We start from the raw sequence: 21,557 nt of genomic DNA on the forward strand, positions 1-21,557 counted from the left end.
GAGCAGCGGCTGGGTTATATGTGATACAACATCTGGGCTGATAGGGTTATGGAGTTCACTCTCTCCAGCTATTGGTATGGGGGTAGATGCTCTCAAGCAACTGACTGCTTTGGCGAGTAATGAATGGATCGTGCATGGTGTGAGACATAAAGCAAACACAAGTTATCTCTTCCCAGTGGCCGCTACTGCTCCGCTTGCAGTGCTTCGCTGCCAGCTGTGCGGGTGGTGTGCAGCTGCCTGATGTGCCTGCTGCTGCAAAAACATATTTCTTTTTAAGATGCAAGTTAAATTCATCTGGAGAGCCACAGCAGCTCAGAGAGGGCAGAGGCAGACATTGGTGTCATCACCTTTTCCACCACTTGTTAATGCCTTTACACATCACACTTGTGCTGCTGCAATAACTGATTCTCAGACAGAGAGATCTCATGCTGAAACACTACCTGCACACCCCAACAGCACCAATGCATTTAAAATGGTTTGTCCTCATTTTACTTTTTACAACTGTCTCCCAAGAAAAGTTACTTTGTACAGAAAATCATGTTTAAATTGTTAAAAGCTATTCTTGGAAGTTTTGTTCCTAAAACATTTGTACCTTTGTGCTTTTACATGTACAGCAATCCAGGTGTTTTCATACCTGAAGTTTCTAGGTTGTTCCCAAAATCATAGGCTGTAGTCTGCAGACAGCAGAGTCATGAGATTTGTACAACGTTCTCAATTAGCAGTGTAATGAGAGGTCAGGGTGGTGAGAAAGGGCACAAGTGAGTGGTGATCCAGAAGGCACAGTCAGCATTATTTAGGGTCTATAGTGAAAAAACTCACGAAGGGTTGAATCGCTCTGCAGATTCCATGCAGATTTAGAAGATGCCACAGGTGGCAGCAAAGGAGAATTATTCCAGATTATATTTACATGATGAATGTTTTGTTGTATTTTACATCAAATAATATTCCTGGAAAACATAGCAGAGGTTTCTTTTTTGAAGGATTTAATTCTGCTTCTGGAATTATGCCATTATAAGGATATCGTTTCTAGGATTTTATTAAGGTTAAGTTTGCCAGACAGAGCAGATTTTTGAGGAAATGTATTTTTTCACACACATACATGTGTTTTTCTTTCAGCAGCAGCCCAGGCTTAAGGAGCTGCTAGCACCACAGGCCCCCCCACTGTTCACCCCTGTCCTGATGCCCTCCCTTTGGCTGAGCATGTGTCAGTCCACACAGTGTGATCAGGGAATTAATACAAGTTAAATTAACTGTACAGTAACAACAGTTGGGGTTTGTTGGTTGGGTTTTTTCAATCCAAATCTAGGATTCCTACCTGTGGGTTACCAATACCCCCAGGATGGCTGTACAAGCGATACGAGGACACTGCCAGATGGAGTAGGAGGAAAATGAGGGGATCCCATCTGGGGTGCTTCTAGGACTGCCCCACCTGGATCTGATTCTGAGCTAGCTGAGGACAAAACTGAGACAGACTGCCCAGGAGCATGGTGTTTCTCAGTGTCAGACTTCCCATTACAACAACTATCAACGTATATTGAACAGATACTCAGGAAAGAGTGAGTACTTGTAGTTAATAGACCTATTCCCAACTCATAAATCTGGAAATGGGCTGACTCTTTGATCTCTGACTGCTGTGACATCCTTCAGGCCAAAAGCCTCCTCGGTTCCCTTGCCCTTTATGGTTCCAGAGGTGTTCCAATAGCTGTCTTGTGACAGCAGCTGACAAGCTTCCCTTGGTGAGGAAAAGAACGGTGAGGCTTCCCAGGCCTGAAAACTTATATTAGGAGACAGAGATGCAACAATTATACACTTTTTAAAAGTCTACATTGTTACAAAGGAAGTAAAATATCTTCCACACGCTACATTTTGTGGCTTTCCATGTTGTCCGTGGATGCAGTGTGAGCAGTGGCTCTGCCATGTGGAATAGAAAACCCTTCGTGACTGAATTGTGGGCAAAACAGTCGGTGCCCTTGGTGCAGCCCAGGATTACACACATGGGCCCCAGGGTGTGAGGCTCACACTCAGTCTCTTCATTATCTGTCTGCAGACAATTGTATTTTCTAGCAGACATACCTGTGAGTGGATGAGACCGCTGTGAGCAGGTCAGGCTGTGCTGCCTGTCTGCAGGTGCTGACTTCTGTTTAGTCTGCCTCAGTTTCCACATCTGGGCTGGCTGGCTATTACCAGAATGTTCATATATCTTGGTGATGAGTTCTTTTCTGCTTACCTTTGCAAAAGGATATCCCACTGATATCCTAAAAGCTGTGCCTGTGGGGTAGTGCACTGTGCCTCCTGCAGCAAGGAAAAAGTGCTGTGTCTGGATTCAGCGGAGTTTCCTTTGCCTGACAAGTAGTTTTCCATCCTCTTGTGTGCCTTGCAGTCTGACAAGGAAGTTTCTGATGCCTTGTAGGTGCCAGCATTTGCATGGAGTCATACTCAGGTAAGGGCTGGAAGCATTTAGAAGACATTCAATTTTGTCCCTTCCTGTTTTGCAGACTTGCTTTTATTTGTGCCACCAAGGCACAAAGGTGGATTTTATGTCTTCCCTCAAGAAGCAGAAGAAGTCCAGAAGTGGCTTGCTTTTTGAAATTAAGATGGCTAAAACTGAAAGAACTATCTCTAAGGGAAAAGCAGACTGCCTTGTGTTGATATCAAAAATTACAGGCTGCTTCAGAAGCTGTTTACATTGATCTTCACTTTATTTGTCAGGAGAGAAACTTCTTGTGCTTTTGTCTGTGCTGGGAGTGCTTCAACACTGAGGAATCTGTGCCAAGAGGACTCACAATACAAAATGTGCCTGTATCTGCAGTAAAACAGTTTTAAGCTTCAGCTGGAGAACACACTCTCACATCACTGCTGCCAGCTCTGAGCATCCAGCAAGGGTAAGACAGGCTGTGAAACACTAAGATGGTGGAGAAGCAGGGGGAGATAGGCTCTGTGGTGAGTCTTCCAGCTAGCTGGCTCTTCAGCCTTTTGCTTGTCAAGCTGGGGAGGTTCTCTCAGGCTCTTGGGGCTACAGAGTCATCTTTTAAATGTACAGCTTAAGATCCTGCCTTATGTAACTTGAGGAACTGGAGCTTGGGAAGCATCCCAGAATGCATGGCAAGAGTAGGTAGCAGTGTGACACACAGTCATGGCTTTGCTGACAAGAAAAACACACCCCTTTAAATAACTAACACGTGAGAAGTTCTGCTGCTCAGTCCTGGAGGGAATGGGACACCAGGGGTTTTGCCATGCAGTGATTTGTAACCATCTGTACAGCCTTGGCTGTGTTCAAACTCCTCTGGCTTGTCAGATGTCACATCACCCTGTTCCTTCTAGGACTCTACAAGGACACAGATTGTGCACAGTCTTTTGTCATTCCAGCAAGGTTTATTATTTTTTTCATTTTGGTGGCTGTCTTCAACATGAATTTTCTGGTCACTAAACCCAATGTTCAGGTTTTTAGTAGTGGAGATTTAGCAGTCTCTTGTCAACCTGACTAAATTTGCAAAGATTTGGTATCTTGGCGATCTCAATTTCTACATCAGTTATAATTTAAATTGGCCAAAAGTTTCAAATCGTACCACAGAATCATAGAAAGGTTTAAGTTGGGAAGGACCTTAAAGATCATCCAGTTCCAGCCCCACAGCCATGAGCAGGGTCACCTTCCACCAGACCAGATTGCTCAGAGCCCCATCCAACATGACCCTGAACATTTCCAGGTATGGGGCATCCAGCTCTTCCCTGTGCCAGTGCCTCACCACCCTCACAGTAAAGAATTTCTTCCTAATATCTAATCAAACCTACTCTCAGTTTGAAGCCATTTACCCTTGTGCTGTCATGACGTGCCCTTATAAAAAGTCCATCTCCATGTATTAGGAGACTGGCCAAAAGAAGGGACAGTGGTCACACAAACCTGATTTCATTAATTTAGAGAAAGTTTAAGAAAAAATAAAACCACATTTTTGCTGGTAAGACATAAGTTTAAGCTATCCCTAGAAAGCTTGTCCCTGAAGAAGCAATCCCTGGATAATTATCTCACAAAGTAAATTAATTGTAGTCCAGACACATTTTTATGGTTTCTTATATAACTACATTTTCTCCAGAGTTTCTGCTGGCAGGAAAATACTATATAATTTACAGCTTCTCTAGCAGGGCCCTGATAGCAGAAATTGTTAATGCATGCTAGGCTTAGGTTTTGAGGTTTTTTCATTCTGCCTAAGAGGAAATCTTTATATGAATACTTAATTTCTCTTTGATTGCTTCTGGTCATTGTGACAAAGCTCTTTACAACCTCCAAATGCTTTTAGAGGTTTATCAGGTCTTCCCAATGTACAGACACAAGATCTATATATTGAGGCCCATCCAGGCTTTTAGGTAGAGTTCCGAGATCTTATAATGATGTCATGTTGTTAATTTAGACTTGTCATTTTTCTAGTCCTCACAGCTTTAACAAGGAAGAGCTTGAGCAGGGTGGGCTGTGTATAGTCCTCACTCTGGTGTGGTTTGCAGATGCCTTGAAATATATTCTCAAAAGGCCTAAGGTGCCTGTCCATTGTGAATATTCAACTGTGTCCCTGAGACCCCCTCCTTGCCAGAGTCCTCTACTGGGAAGAGGGGGCTTGCCTTTTTGGTCAGCAGCAGGGAATGTGTTCACCCCCAGCTAGGACACAGTGAGGTGCATACAGCCAGTGTCTCACTGCAAGGTCAGAAATGGGACTTAGCTATGCTCCAGGCTGTCCCAGTGGGGGGACTGGGACTCCCTAGCTTGGGTGCTGGGGAGTAAAAGGGAGATGGTGCTGTCACAGTGTCCTGAGTGTGACCTGTGACCAAGGGGCTGGGCTGAACCCCTGTCAGTGCTTTTGTACTGATAGGGGTACAGAAAGTACTTTGGGCATATCTCCAGTGTGATGAAGCCCATGGCATTGGAGGGATGTCAGAGCCTAGTGACATCAATCCCAAACATAGTTTATTTCAGATCACCAGGCTTGCCCAGCAGCTCTGTGCACAGATAGAGGGTTAAAATAAATGCACTGTGACAAGAGGTTATGTTCGCTCTGAATGATGCCTGCCTTGCTTGGCTCAGACCTGATTACCTCTATATATGCACAATCTATTTTCCTTTGAAAATTCAGCCGCTATATCTCCTTGGTTTTGGCCATGAGGAACTAATAGTATCTTGTGACTTTAGCCCTGTGCTTAGGAGGGGGATGTGACTTGGTGGGGTGAGCCATTTCCTGAGAGGTGTGAGACGTGACTTCAAGACCTGGTGGTGCCATTCGTGTATTCTGCTCCGAGGAGTTGATAAGAGCTTCAGACACACAGAGAGCCTTGAAGGAAGCGGTGGGGGCAGCGGGGAGGCGTAAAAACCCAGCAAATGCATATGAAAAGATCAAGGGGCTGTATTTGCTAAATCCCAACAGGAACAGATTTGGGGCAAGATGCCCAGGTTCAGAGAGCACCCAGACACAGCAACAGGGCAAGAGCAGGGTATGCCTGATGGCTGGCAGCTGTCTCCCTACCATCTGAGGAAGAGGAAGATTCAGGATTTGAGAGTGGGAGGGAGATAAGAGCAAATGGTAGGAGTGGGAAGAGGGAAAGAGCAATAGGGAGGAAGCTACCTGGAGATAGGAGGGGCTGGCTGAAAGAGCAGAGGATGTTCAGTGTTGAATTTAAATATACTTAAACCTCAGTTTACCTTTGGGTTTTGAGACTTTCCAAGAATGGCAGAGTACATGTACCTGACCCTTGCTGGTGCTTCTTCAGTGAGAGGGCAGTCCCACCAAGTTTTCTGTGGCAGCAAACCCTAGGTTTAAACAAATCGTTATTGCAATTTCTCTCTGTGCCCTCTGATTTCCTAGCATGTGCTATTGTGAGAGAACCTAAAGCTTCTATTTAATAGAATTTACTGTATTGCTTTGCTTACTCACATGCTCTGAACAAGGTCATACCCAACTCTTAAAGATATTTTCCTTCATGAGGATTTGCTGAGAACTGTTGGTGCAGATGATTGTGGGTACAAAATAATTGCGTTATCCAAACTCCCAATAATGTTTAATTAATTTGCTGTGAAAGCAAAGGAACATATCTGCAGATGAACAAAAAAAGAAAGAAGGAAAAAGATAAGAACACAAGAGCTAAGAAAAAGACAGGACCATGTTTTCTTCCTTTTCATTCAGTACCTACTTGGGAGAGGCAGCCTGCCAGGGTGCAGCCAGAATATACACACAGAGCAGGGCAGGCAGGGGAAGGCAGGGTGATGGATTGCAGAGAAGCCACATCCTTCTCTAACAGCACTGGATAACAGCAAGAAAACAGTCCCCTCTCTTCCCTTTTCAGGCTCCTTAGCTTTAGCAAGCAGTGTTAGGGCATTGTTTTCTACCTTTTCTTGGCAGGCTCTTAAACCCTTATCATCATCCCCTGCATGTGGTAAGCTCTTCCTTCTATTCCAACTTAATAAATGAGACACAAGATTCTCTGTTTCTGTCTTGCAGTGTTTGGTATCTGAGAGCATGAGCTGCTGAAATTGATGAATTTTTATGTGTTATTATTTTTGTTTGTTTGTTACAGCTTGTGTCTCACAGTTATTGAGAAAAGGATCCAAATGTGAAGCAAGTTTTGCTTCGATGGTTCAAAACCAGCAGACAATACACAGAACCAGAACTGCCCCAATGTGGTTGGATGCCTGTTACAATATGAACATGGACCCACAGTCTTTCTTTGTACTACCTTGGTGCTATTAAAATCCACCAAATTTTCCCTTTCTGAGTGGTACTGCGTGGAGAATCCTCCACCTGGCTTCCCTCTGCTTCCCTGCTTCTTCTCAGGCATGTGCCAAGGTCAGTGCTCTGGCTTCAGTCTAATCATTCATTCTAAATGTTTCCCACCTTCTTTTCTGAGTAGTTTTGGAGATGAGGGACTTTTAGTCTTATGTATCGTGACATTTACAACAAAACCATTTTGGTTTTGTTCTTGTATTTTTTTCTGGGCTCTTTAATTTCAAAGGTTTTCAAGCCTCTATAAAGTTTGGAAGATTTTCAGGTTTAACATGAGCATGGAACGTGGGAAGTTTCACCTGAGCTGGGATTTTGCACTTGATCATTAAATCAGCAGTACCACATGATCATAGCTGGGAAGAGCAGTGGTTACTATGCCATTTGATGAAGTCATTCTCTTCTGTGCATGAATTGACTCATATTTCTTCGCTATTTAAAATCAAATTAAAAAGAAGTGCCACGCAACACACTCAGTAGGCATTATTTCCGTGGGTTATCTTGACTTTTTAAGCCCACAGCACAGGTTTCTGGTGCCTGACTCACACAGAAGCTCCACGCATTTGCACAGAACAGTGTCTCCATCCTCCTCCCCCACTATCCCGTCCCCCTGCCTTACCCATCCCAGATAAGTAGTCCAATAGCATCCTGGTTTTTGACTCAGTCCTCTGGCAATGGCTCTCTCTGAGGCACATCCCAGCCTCCAGCCTGCACCACTGCTCCCCTGCGCTGCCCTGCTCATTCTCTCACTCCCATTTTACATGACAGCTGTTTATCTTCCCCTTTTATTCAAGCTCAACTCCTCTGCTTTTATTTCTGGCAGGGTTATTTTTCTATTTGACTTTGTCTGTTTGCCAAGGCCACACCCTTGTCTCCTCCTTAATCCAATCCTCTCCTTTGATGACTAAAGGTCTTCCTCTCCTTCCTTTTATTGGTACTTTTATCTCTTTCTCCATTATCTTTTAGTCCCCTTGATTCTTACCCCTCTCTTTTGCATATGACCAAGTTTGTTTTACATGTTACTTGGGGGATTTGAGACTTTTCTCCTTGACAGCTTTTCTTCCCTAGCCCCTGGAAGGTTCTCTGTGCTGCTGGACACATGGCAAAGAGCAAACACATTTATTACTTCAGATTGGACAATTGCAATCCAAGATGGAGAGTGACTCTGGGCTGGGTTGATCTCAGCAGCTCTCTACTGTCATCTTAGCCATCCCCCATATTTTTACAAGACCATGTTTTTCCTCTTTTGCAGTCACATCTTTGCAGCTGGGATACCACTTACTTAAGGTATTTGAGGTAAGACAAGGTTTAAAGGAATGCTGAGAGTTTGCTGCAGATCTGAGTGATCAAAAAGGGGTGCAGCAGCATCATAGTGTAGGTTTCTATTTTCAGTTCCACTGCTGCTGGCCTCTTTTGTCACTGACTGACAATGCCTGAAATATGGCTAAAGACAAAATATTTATGACAGTGGCTGGAAGTGGTGCAGCTGGGCAGGATATCAAATCAATCACAGCATCACCTGGGTGCTTTACATCACCAGCATAGCAGTGTTCATGATTTTCTAGCATTTCAAAAACATTGTATTTCTCTGAGATTTTGCCAGGATAAAGGCAGAAGTGAGAAGATAAGGAATTTTCTTTTATTAATCTCTCTTGGTTGAGCTCTCCTTTCTCTGTGTTTTGTATTTTTATCAACTAAGGCAGCAAGAGTCCTGGCATGTACAAAGCAGTCCAGGATAAACAGGGAACCTGCTGTCACTAAAAATCCTAACAAACCGAGGACTGATCCTACCTGCCCACCAAGCTTGATTTTGCATCTCTTCAGCCAAATGGTGATCTTTCCTCTGGCTGCATGGAGCAGACTCCTGCTTTAGGGACCAGGATAATTCCTAAGAGCCATGCAGGTGTCCAGCCAAGCAAATCCTCCCTGAAATGTTGCACTCTTTGATCATCTACCTGACCTGACCTCCCTTATTCCAAATAAGTCTTTGCATTTCAGATTTCCACAGCAGCAAGTTGACATTAACAGTGTATAACCAAATCTGGGCTGTCCAAACACACCCATCAAATGCCAATGCAACTTGCCTGTGACCCACCCCACTGCTGAAAAGCAGGTGCATGGCACACTGGCAGAGATACACAGGGCTGTTCCTAGAAGATGCCTGTTCCAAAGCTGGATTGGAACTCCTGCTTCCTGCTCTCCAGGCCTTTATCTAATCTTGAAGCAGTGCAGCTTTGCCAGATTCCTTTGTCTAACCAAAGTGCAAAAGCAGCTTTCAGGTGGGAATTTTACTTAGGACTATGTAAAATGTGTAGGCACAAAGAGCTTCAAAAGACCAGGTCATTCATTCCAGGTCTCACTGAATTCTTTCCCTGTCTACACTTCCCAGGGTCACTTCTCAAACTCTGGCCCATGTTTTCAACAGCTGGAGAAACCATTGACCATATCACACAAAAGTAAATACTTAATTTTTTTTCCTCAGCAAAAGGAGAGCCACTCCTACAAAATCCTCTCCAGCTCTGTGAGTCCAGGTTGCTGGTTTTCTCCATGTAGGCATGTAAAAATCATGAATCATGAATAAAAGGGTGATTAAATGCTCTTTGGAGTACTTGCAGAATAGCCATAATTTATATAATGGTTTGGTTTTTTTACTCTGAGTGGAGTTTGGGCCATTTGGGAGTTGATCATTGAACACTGATATGAATAGGGAGGGGAGCATAACATGAAGAGGACAGCAACAACCCTGAGGCTGGGAGACTTGTGTGGTTGCTGGTGTCATATGCTGAAGCAGAAATTCATTTGACATTTTGGAAGGGGAAGACAGTGCTGGTCAGACCTGGCTGCTGCACTGCGTACATGCTGATTCATTTGGCTACGAGGGTAATGCATTTTGCAGCAGAAAGGAGGCTTGTGTCTGTGCAGTTTTCAGGGGTGATTGTGCCATCACACCCTACAAACAGCAAACAGTGTCAGATTGTGAAAGGGCTTGTACCAGTACATCTCACCTGTGACATTTTTGGCAGGCCATCTAACCAACACCCAGGGAAGGCTCACAAGCCGGTGACGAACCATCTCTTCCTTTTGCAGTCTTTCCTGGTAAAGGTAGGCTAGGTATCCCTGTTTTGGCCCCTTCTTGCCAGGACAGTGGGTCTCTGTAAGATGAAACAGAAGTCAGAGAAAGAGTAAGATACTGACATTTCCTCATAAGGTCATTTAGGATCCCAGAAGAAACTGTACCTGAAAACCAGAGTCCTCAGTCACAGACAGAGAGGAGGTGCAGTGCATGTAAAACTGTGAAAGTACCTCAGGAAACCCAGGCCATTCACATGGGGTATGTCCAGCTATAGAATAGTAGAGATACTGACACACACACAAAGACAGTGTGGATTTTGACATTCTGGGGGCTAGACTTGGGTCCTGGATAAGCTTCAGCTTTGTTTCAACTAACTCAGCTTTGTTATTTTCTTGAAAAGAGTACAGTGCAGAGCTCTCTCCCAAAAGCTTTGGAAGCTGCTGGTCCAGTCCAGGAAATGGGCTTGGTGTGTGATGCTTCTCTCCAATGAGTTTTACTGCACAGTAGCTTTTACCCAGGTCCCAGCAGCATCCTGGTGGCACCAGTGATAACAGTGTAAAAGCATTTGGCCTCTTTTGGTGTGGACAGTCATCCAGGAGGCACTAAGAGAGCTACCTACAGTGAGGTACTACAGCTCTTGGTCACTGCTGACCTGGGCCAGATTTGATTGCCAATCCTGAGATGAGAGAATTCACTCTGTCATTCTTCTCCAGAGGTTTCTGCTCTTCCTGGAAAAAAATATTCAAGGACATTTGTAATGGATGCAGGAAAAACAAGCAAACACATCCCCAGGCTTTTATTTCTGTGCTGGTATTGCATTGCTTCCTGTGACCCTCTCTCCTCCCAGCAATGCACAGATTTCACGTTGCATAGGCTGGGTGGAATATATTTTAGAGCAAGACTCTATTTAGCCGTGATGTCAACTGCAGCCAACTATAAAAAGCTCAGTAATGCTCTTTGAAAGTGTAACAGCTGCTGCTCCGCTCAGTCCCTGGTGTATTACAAGTCCGCCCTACTTCACGTTCACACAACCAAAATAAAATACAATAGCAATCATTATATAGTTCAAGGAATTTGGGACATAATCTCCCCAGAAACCAGGAGGAATTCAAGGTTAGACAAACTGAGTAATTTTGCACGGTTTGTTAACAGAAAGGTAATCTTACCTGGATTTGCAAAATTTACTGACTTTTACCTCACATTGACTATGTGCTATTAGTGATCCCTACCTAGTGACAACAGAGCAGCAAACCTTCCTGTAGGCAGCTCTGCTGGGTGTTGTTCACACACACTTACAAACTGAGCTCTTGCATGGGGTGAGTTCATCATATATTACCCAATATACAAAACCCATTTTCATACTCAACTGGATTGGGCCATATATATTTAAAAAACACTGACCAGGCCAAAATTTCCCATAAAAGCAGGAAAGGAAACTGTTGAAGGAAATGGAATTTAATAATCTAGAATGAATAGATAGAAGTGAATGACTGTGAAACTGTGTAGGTACTGTCTCCAGTACTGTGTGTGCACCCTCACAGTACTGGAGAGGTGGTTTTGGCTGGGTCTCTATTAAGGACAGCCCTGAAATTGTGGATGTTGTAGTAAAGTCTTATTTTTTGTTTGTTTTTTTTCCAAAATCTGAACAATAAACATTCAGGAGTGATCTCCACATTTCACTCTGTGGACTTGCTTCTGCTGAGGATTTTGAAAAATCTTCCAGGCATATGTCTGCTTTACTATAAAATGCAAAGGTTGAGCAACCTGCCCACAATTATGTGAAAGTCAGTGAGTGGCAGAGCAAAAAGGTGAGCCTGGCTGTGCTGTCGCCCTTCCCTGCAGTTGCTGGCCTGCCATCTGGTGACATTACCAGTGGCACATCCAATTCCATTTCCTGAAACCAACTAAGCTCAAACAATATGAGTCCAGGAAGCAACAGCTACGCAAAAAAAAAAAAAGAAGGAAGGTTTCAGAAAAAGAATCTCATGAGTTCCCAGTTTGCTGTAGTGGTCGCTCCTGTTGGGCTGAGCCACGGCTTGGCAGAGCCTGTAGTGGGGACCAGCCAGGCTGAGGGACAGCACCCTCCAGCCTCGCAGAGCCTCCAGCTCCCTTCTGCATCCCCGACAGGACTTAACAGTGCAAAGTGGCTGCAATGTTGTAGGCAGGGTGGTTTGGTTTGTAGTGCAGATAGGCCTTTGTAGTGTGGGTGTGGAGCAGTCTGTTCCAAGGGACGTGCAATCTCCTGTGACACGGGTTTGGAGCAGCCGTGAGCTCACCAGTCTGCGAGGAAATGGTCGGCTGCCAAACACGGCTGTTAGCAGAGGTGACAGGACAGCCAGGCAATGTGAGGAATGATTTGGCATCAGCCAAAGCCCTTGGGATGGAAACATGCACACCATGGGATGGGCTTGCCATGTCTCAGAGCACTGGCTGCACCCAGCTCCCAAGCAGGGATGTTTGATCCATGTGGAAATCAGAGACACGCAGAAATGAAAGCAAGCAGTCTTCAGGCACAGAAAGCTTGGGGAGGGAGCCAGGGAGCAGCACCAGTGTCTATCCTTCCCTGCCTCCCTGACGGCTCTCTGGAAACCCCCTCGGGCTCCCCCACCTTGCCAGGGCTCCTGGCTGTTCACTGTGCCGTGGGCTCACAGTGTGAGCAGCAAAAGGACCTGGCTGGGGAGGTGGTTTCTTCCACCCACAGATAGACATGCAAACACACAGTGTATGCTTGTTTAAATAAAGTGACGCTGAAGAAAGGTGACTTGTGTCAACACACAGAGACTAATTTACATGCTGCAGTGTGTAGCAATATGGTGTCAGGTAAGAGCTGGCACATTTTTCTTGTCCAGCCATGTACACATAATGATATCACAGGGGGAGATGAGTTGCTGTGGAATTAAAGTGTGGTTTTTTTAATGGCACCTAGGAAACAGGATACTGGAAATCTTTGAACATTCAATAACTTCTCAGCCAGTGCCTCTAACAGTCTGCAGATTATTTAAGGTTTTACTATATCCCTTTACAAATAAGAGTTCAGTTCTTTAGATATTGAGCAGCCTCCATTCTAAATAGGGACAGCTGAAACTTTTTGCAAAGCTTTTCTCTACCTTTGTCTGAGGATTTGTGACAACCAAGTGGCTTCTGCACTTCCAGAAGTGAGACTGGCAAACTGTTGGCCATGAGCCCATTTGATTAAAGAAGAGAAAAAACAGTCCTGCAGTCCTAGACAGATGACAAGATGAAGCTGTCTTGTACAACAGCCATGGAAACCTCAGGCTCCTGGTGTTCTGACTCTGGCTATGATTTTCCACGGTGACCAAGAGATTTATTTAATCCTTTCACTACTTCCTTGTAGTCTTGGATCTTTGAGGCATCAGAAGGAATCATTAAATCAACACCTGCAACACATTATAAGGGAACATTTTGTGCTGTGTCACTGGCGGGGAAAAAAAATACTTCCTTTCTAAACACTTTCTTTTTCCCCTCTAATATATTTTACAAGTTGAGGAAAACTAGCTTTTTCAAAAAATAAAATTAACTGAAAATTTGGACCCCTTTGCAATGAATGTGATCCCAAAGCTAACATCTTGTTTTTTTCACATGTGATTATAACAGTTTTTCTTCTTTGGATCTTCTTGATTTTCCAACCCTTCTGAAGGACTTTTGTCCTGTTTCTTGGATGACAGTTAGAAAGATGAAAATTGTTAGAGATTTTGTTTTGCATTAGGTTTCTTGCCTCTAAGTAAGTATTATTCTCATCAAACCACATCATATTAGATACTCTTACTTATTTCTGTGGGATTTGGGAGTCCTAATCAGGACCAGCCCCTTCCTGACATGACCACTTAATCCAGGGGACTGGACTATTCTCTTAAAGTAATCAACAGTGAGATAATTACATTTTTACACCCAAAATGTAGTGAGGGGGTTTGGAACAAGTAGCCACTACCCTGCAAGTGGCATTTCACACCACAATGATAAGGTTCAACCCTCAAAGATTGCTACTGCCCTCTTTTTGGATAGAGAGGATTAGCAAGAACCAGCTATCTCATGGATAACAGGTTATGGGCACACTACCAGTGATGCCTGGGACTCCATCCAGCAAGGAATTTCCTTCCCCAGGTTTGATCTCGAAAGAAATATCTGTTGATGCTCCTGATATTAGAGCCTGTTCTCTAGCTGGAAAATACCATTGTTTTGTTGTTGTTTAAAGGCTACTCAAGAATTACAGTGATGGGCATTTTGCGGAGGCCTGTAATAAAATCAACACCATGAGATATTCATGTACTTTTGATCCTAAGGGTTTGTCTCTACTAGAGATGCGGTTTTTTGCTGTATCTCAGGTTAAAGACACACTCCTCCTGCCTATGTGTGTATAGCTACACCTAAATGAGGACTTTTATCCGCAAAAGACCCAGCTCTTAACTCACATAATTGCACTGCTAAGGCTCCTTGAGTGCAGCCCAGCTTATATAGATTCTGCAGGCAGAAGGATGCCAGAGAATTGCTCCTTTCACCATGACGGTGTTTTATCTCGGGCGCCAGTGCTGATATGGTGGGTGTTGTTAACCTCTGCTGCTTTAGGACTGGTGAGTAGGAGCAGATCAGCATTGAATCAGGCATTCAGATACTTCTCTCCTGGGAATATTGTTCAGGAATTTAGCTGGTGAAATGTACTTACCTTGGTTAAGCTTTTCCTTTGAGAACTATTGCCCTGTTTTTCCCACACATGCCAGCCGTCCCAGACCCCACTTAACAAGGTACATGATGAGGTCCCCAGTGGATGACTCCATTATCACTTTAAGTTATATGTTAATATGATGTTCCCCTCTTCATTCAAAGGTTTCATTATCTTGCAGCAAAGCATGTGAAAGGAAAATTATTTATTCATGCATCTCTGTATTTAAGAGAAAAACATATGATGTCTTCAGCAGCAATTCCTCTCAGTCACCAGCAAGATTGGGACCAGAAGGTGTGTAAATACACACAATTTTAGCTAAAGGGGCTGGGCCAGACTATGAATGTACTAAACATGACAGTGTTGAAGTCTGGATTGGTGAAAAGGAAGGGTTTGGCAGCTTAAGCAGATCCCGCCTGCCGTTTCTTTTGCCATCTCCCTCATTCTCACTCCTCTCCTTGCAGCCTTTCACCCTGACAATTGTACGCACTCAGTTTACAGGGCTGGGCTGCGAATCAGATCTGGGAATAAAGCCAGGACAGAGAGAGGGAGAAGAGGTATAAAAGGAAGGAGGCTGCATTTCACTGCAAGCCGGTATTGCCACTGAAACTCTCTCGTACCAAAATACAGTCTTCTGCAATGATGGAGAAAGGAGCCACAGCTTTTCCAAAAGGAGCTTCTGTAAGCCAAGAGAAGGCACAGTTAACCAGTGCAGCCCCTACACAAATGCAGCTCTGTGACTCTGGCTTACAACAAAGGATCTTGCACTACTAAGAAAGGATGTTACCACTTATCTCCCAAAAAGATAGCCTACTCACAGACAGAGAGAATGGGAAGTCCTGGTTCAATGGTTTGTTCTGTGCTGTCCATTAGGAAACTGAACTGCAAATGTTTTTGCTCAAAGTTTCCATTTTTGTTCACTAGACTCACTCCCTATAATCTGCTCTGATTTTATTATCCTCAGTAAGAAATAAAAAGGAATGAGAGGAGAAAAAGGTGTCAAAAGACTATTGCCAGTCTGGTGAGTCCTATATGATTCTCAGCAGCTCTGCTGTGCAGTACATTTCAGTCTATAGTTGTTGCCACTGTGAGTAACTTCCAAGGTCCACAAAAGCCACAAAGGTATGGAAGTCAATAGATTTAGTCCTGCCAGCCTCTCCACTAGCAGTCCACAAATCAGAAGAGGTTGAAATTGCCTGCTGGAGTGCAGTCCTACTCACACCGAACAAGGGAGATAACAATACACTTCCTGTACTGAAAAGATGTTCATTAGAGCAGAATAGCACAGGTAGGGAAGCAAACTATCGAGTGATCTGACTCTGGCAGGAACAGCAGGATGGCAGGATAGGTGTGGCTGCTCTTTAGGCTGCAGTTTGGTATTGCAGCTGGGCTGTGTACAAGCTGGTTTCTCTCTGCTTCCCATTTGCACTGCTTTCCTTATGTTGCATATTTTAGTGGCTGTGCAGCCACAGGGAGAATCTGTTCATCTGGCTGACAACAGGGGCAAAACAACCATGCCATAAAAATGAGGAGTTTTCTGCCATATCAGCCAGCTGCATCAACTCACCCTGAAGCCGCTCTATTGCTAGATCCAGTGCAAGAGAAAGGGCAAGAAACGCAGCTGGGAGCAGTGGTGGAGTGCAACCACTGCTATTTGGCATTAGCTCGTGGCTGTAACTGCTGTGCCCAAAGGGACAACCTGCTCCCATCCTCCCTTCCCTGCTCCTGGCAGCATGCTTTTGCTGCTGCCAGTGCTTTCTTGATGCCTTGGTGAACCAGGCCTGCCCTCCAAGCCAGCAGAGAACTAACCCCCCTGCTTAGAAAGGTGAAGAGGATTGCTGAGATGTCCAACAAGCTTAAGAGCTGGCAACCAGGATGTTGATGGGAATATGTGGTGAACAGTTAGGAGCAGGCCAGAGCTGCAGACATCTCATGAAAACCTCATTCTCAATTTAACTCAAAGCAGGAGAAATAACCCCAAACAACAACATAAAAAAGGGAGCCACAGCTGAGCAGCTGGGAACCAGCCGCATGCTCTCCGTTAAAGAGTGCATGTGATAATCAGAGGAAGAGGGACAGGCTTACTGCATACTTTTGAAAGGTGTGTTACCTTTCTGTTTGCTGAATAGAAGGAGTGACGTTGATAGCGACACGTGTTGTACACACAGCCTTGCTCTTACCAAGGCAGAGGCAGGAGGGGCAGCAGTTTTGCAGAGAAATCTCCTCTCTGCCCATCACCTCCTGTTCCACTGGATAGCTTGGAGTCTCAAAGGTAGATACAGTTCATTTGAAAACAAAGCCAAAAATGAAAAGGACACGGGAGGGAAGAAGCTGCTGTGTAGCACAGCACAGAAGAGGACAGTCTGGAGCATCAGAGCTCAGGGTCAGCTGTGTGCCATCTCTGTTGAGGCCAGACCTTGCTACAGAGGTACAACTCACTTTCTGATGGTGTTTGAAAAGACCATCCATAGGTGATCTGAATTTACATTGATAGAAATCATTCATCTGGCTGTTGGTTCACGTATTTTTCTGGACACATGGCCAAAAGTGCAGTCCCTAATTGCATCAGTTTCCCTGCTCTCTTCTGTAAAATCACTTTGTTAGAGGAGTTGGTTAAATTCAGGAAGTGCTCAAATTCCTGGCCGTATCTCATTTGGCAAAGACTTATAGATAAAAGTGCTGTGCTGCATCTCCCAGGTCCTGTGCCTGTGAAGGGCGTGCCTGTTTACACAGCTACACCGCAGCAGATGCAATCATATCAGTGTGAGATAATGGAACTTTTAATGCTTCATTTATGAGGCTGAACTGCTCTTTTATGGTCACCTGTAGCTGGGATAACTGTGTACATGCTATGGGATGTTTGTTGTCTCTCAGAATGGGAATATTTAGTGAAGATGGACTTCAGCACGAGTATGTTTCCTCAGGAGTCCCTCGAGCATCCTGCCAATAAACCTGATTTCAGCAGGATTTGCTGACATGGCTAAAAAGGTATTGCCAAGACCCTACATTCAATTAACTTATTCTGCACTTCATACAGTAAATTAGAGAAATTGATGTGAATATCACCATAAATTGCTACAGAAATGCAAAGCACTGGAGTGTGATCCTTGAGTTTAACATGTTCTGAAATCTAAAGAGTTACTGAGAACACCTGCTGTCTGTCACACGTACATTAGCGTCACCACGAGCTCCTAAACTTTAGGAAACAAGCAGACAAAAAAAGAGCAGTTTGGTGGTAAATGAGGTTGAGTGGTTGCCAAGATGGGCAACAATGGCAGATGATAATGATGATTCTATGATTCAGTCTAAGTCCTGGAAAAAGATATTTTCCAGCATCCAAAGTCAATTTCTATGAAATGATTGATCAAGAGAACTATAAGAGGAGCACAAAAATACACTCTTCGTCTAGATTGTATCAGACGTAAGCACAAATAAAATTTGTTTTTCTTCATATTTCTAGCAGAGTTTGGGGTCCACTACACTGTAATAGTGCCTCCCTGGGTGGTTTTACAGTGTCAGATCAGCTCCTAACCAAACAGCTTATCTCTGTCCTGTAAGGAAAGGCTGACAGACAAAGAGAAAACCTTCAATTAAACCAAAAGAGCTTGAACACTTTCTTCCTTCTGGTCCTGGTTCTATTCAGCCAGTACAACTCTCATGAATAGAAAATGAAGATGGTAAGAAGAGGAATAGGACTGTCACGTTATGGAAAAAGGTCAATCCTGTTAATACTCACAAAAGCAATTCAATTTCCAAACTTTGAGGAATTTAATTCATCTATTAACCTGGTCACCCTCCCAGAGATACATTCAGCCTTTCCTACCAGGCACTCCACTCCTTCCCAGCTGCTATTTCTGGGCTGCTACCCTAGCACTAGGGCTGGGAGTGATGGTCACATCCAGTTTATTGAATGTAGCCATTCCTGAGAAACAGATAAAAATATTTCCTGAGTGAGAGATTTGCATTTCTGAGCCCATAGCATTTGAGATAATCAAATATTTAGCAGCCATTGCTGCAGCAAATACCACATTAGGCCACATCTCTCGAAGTGAGGCTCTTCCTCTGTTAGACACCACCACAAAAATGGGACTCCTCCAAAGGACAGTCAAAGCCACAGGAAGGAGATGGGCTTCATCCAGGACTGTCTGGGAGGAAGGGTTGGTGCTCTGGTACCTGCAAGAGGTAGGCTCCTCATTCTACCACCAGGAAGGGTGGAAGAGCTGTTTGTTTACATGAGGCCAGTGCCCTACAAATGTTTTGATTCTTTATTGTATAATTTCAGTGAGTAGGTTAGTATTTTTGACTGTCAAACCTTCAGCAGCTTGAATTAAATAACTGATTTATTCTCTATAAGTTTTCTAGGTCTAAATTTCTTACTGGAGAGCACTGTACTTACAGGACCAGACTCCCTATCTGGGACTTGTATTTCTTCTGTCTTTCTTTTCCCACGCAGAAGCTGCTGTTCCAAGAAATGAATGAACAATTTACTGGCTGAACTTAGCATTTTCATCTTATCTGTGAATTAAGCTAGGGGTTTTCTCCAACACATAAATTATTGGGAACTCTTTGTCATAATCATGTGGGAAATATGTCTCCATTTACAGGATTGATGAGCAATTCACTGAAGGTGTTGCAAGAAATACTGGTTGCATGCCAGGGAACAGTCAGCTCAAATAACCATCGCTGAAAATTCAAAATTTTCTTCTAGAAAAATGCTTCATTATTTGTTATTATGTGATCCCAGACCAGGACTTTCTGACTTGTCCCAAGATTTAAAGTTCCATTTTTTCCTAAAGTACCATCTCACAGCTATTCCCCTTCCTACACCTGAAGGAATTTCAGTCAGACACAGCACTGTCAGAGACATCTTGCTCTGACTCTCCAGCTGGGACCTCTCCAAGAGTTTATGGTGCCCTTTGTGGAGAAAGCTGTTCTGCTGGTGCCAGCTCACGTGCCTCATGCATGGCAGAGCAAATCTGGCATGAGGAATGGCCTCACATTTGCTAAGCACACCAAGCGTTCACTATGGGACACAGCCTGCCAGGAGATAAATCAATTTCCTGTAATTATTCCAAAATCAGCTCATTGGCATCTTGGATTTAGTTTGGCCTCCAAACACACAGACAAACTAAGGGCTGCCTGGTTTCAGGCCAGTCTCCTTCCATGAAGCAGAAACACCTCTAGTTTTAACAGCATAGAAAGTGAGCATTTTCTTCCATTTGGGTAAAGCAGAAAATCAGTAGGGATCAGTAAGAATTTCAGCTCCTCTTACTCTAAGGATGCATTTTAAGGATAAAGAATTCAGTTTCTTAAAGAAGGAACTATGGATTAAAGTGCAGAACTGATGCCAGAAGAAAATATTTATGAAGTGCATACTCCTCGAGCCAAGCAGGAAATGTGTCAGACCAAAACTTTGAAAACTGAAATTTCAATAGAAATTATTTATAAATTAACTATTAAATGTTAAAGTGAGGCTGGGTATGGTGCTGAAGTGACAGACCTGTAAGGAAGCATGCAGGCTTGTATGAGGAGATAAAATCATTTATCTGCTGTTAGACTGGTCTGTGGGGTAGCACGAAATAGTCAGTACAGAGAACTGAGTGCTTTGGAGAGCTCCAGCCAACAAAAGGGGATGGTACAGCCTCATTTTGCAATCTTTGGAAGGAAAAAACAAACCATACGGTGTTACATTGATACTCAATAAACAAAAATGCTAGTGAAGAGGCTACAAAGGATTTCCAGTTAGTTGTAAAATTTATTTTGAAGCTTAGGTGACTCATCATCCAAACCAAATTCTGCCCCATGTGTAGTAAACTGCCTTGAGTGGCATTGTCTCCCAAGAAACACTAACAGGAAATGAAGTAATTTAATTTAAATCTTTACATTTATTGTCCCTTTCACCCAAAGGCTTCTAAGCACTCTGTAAGTGTGACAATAAAATTTCTTCAACATTCCTGAGAGATCAACAGGTGGATCCAAAGGCACTTTGAACAGCAGATAAACTAGGCAGTGTGACAAACTGCAGGGGATAACCCTAGAAGGGGGCACAGGCTTTGAGGGGACAGGTGGGATTCCCACACCCGAGTTTCAGGAGGCTGCACAGGTGTGCAGTTCTCTTCCTTAGCACTGGCTTCACAAACCACCAGGCAGGAATGTACCATTTCGCAGGTGTGCAACCTGAGTCTTGGTTTGGCTGAAAAATGTGACCAAAGGCAGTCCACACTAACACAGTCTCTCTCGAAATCCTGCAAACAAGATTGTGTGAGCTGGGAATAAACCTCTGCAGCCGTGCATGGCAGCAACTCTCTCCCCTTCCACAGCACACGATAATAGTATTATTGTCGGCAGTGTTTCACGGTCACAAGGGAATGAGCTAATTGCAGACACAGCTCTTGGAGAAGTAACTGCCTTGTGCTCTTTTTTCCTTTCTCTGGCTCATTCTTTCTTCTCCTGTGTGAGGCCTGAAGCATGATTTCTGAGAGATGAGGAGAAGAGTTCAGCGGAAGATCCCACACCACCTTCCAGCTGGACCAAAACGCTTTTACAGAATCATAGAATTGTTAGGGTTGGAAGGGACCCCTGGAGATCACCAGTCCAACCCCCTGCCAAGGCAGGGTAACCTGGAGCAGGTGACACAGGAACATGTCCAGGCGGGGTTTGACTGTCTCCAGAGAGGGAGACTCCATGACCCCCCTGAGCAGCTGTTCCAGTGCTCTGCCAGCCTCAGAGCCAAAGGTTGAGGAGTTGAGGTGGAACTTCTTGTGTTACAGTTTGCGGCCACTGCTCCACTTCCTGTCATGGGCACCATCGAAAAGTCTCAGCACTTTCAGATATTTTTATGTATTAACGAGACTCCCTCTCAGTCTTGTCTTCTCCAGACTAAACAGGCCCAGCTCCCGCAGTCTCTCTTCACGAGGGAGATAACTCTGTTGAAAAACCATTATCGACCAAGCAACCAAGAAGCTGGGACAGGCTGCCCAGCGGCGGCTCCCGCAGACACTCACATCGCCGGGATTCCCGGGCTGCGGCAGCCCAGGCCCAGGAGCAGGCG

General features: G+C 44.3%; 1 protein-coding gene across 1 annotated transcript in view; it reads left to right on the forward strand.

Annotated features, from left to right (window-relative positions):
• The window catches only part of LIN9 (lin-9 DREAM MuvB core complex component), a 49,393-nt gene extending 42,291 nt beyond the window's left edge, over positions 1-7,102 (forward strand). The window contains exons 16-17 of the mRNA XM_015622913.2: positions 2,710-2,882; positions 6,553-7,102. The gene's annotated coding sequence lies outside the window, so the exon portion shown is untranslated. The remainder of the gene's footprint in view (positions 1-2,709; positions 2,883-6,552) is intronic.
• The last annotated feature ends 14,455 nt before the right edge of the window (positions 7,103-21,557 follow it).

The sequence above is a fragment of the Parus major genome, chromosome 3 (genome assembly GCF_001522545.3).
Source record: "Parus major isolate Abel chromosome 3, Parus_major1.1, whole genome shotgun sequence".
NCBI lineage: Eukaryota > Metazoa > Chordata > Aves > Passeriformes > Paridae > Parus > Parus major.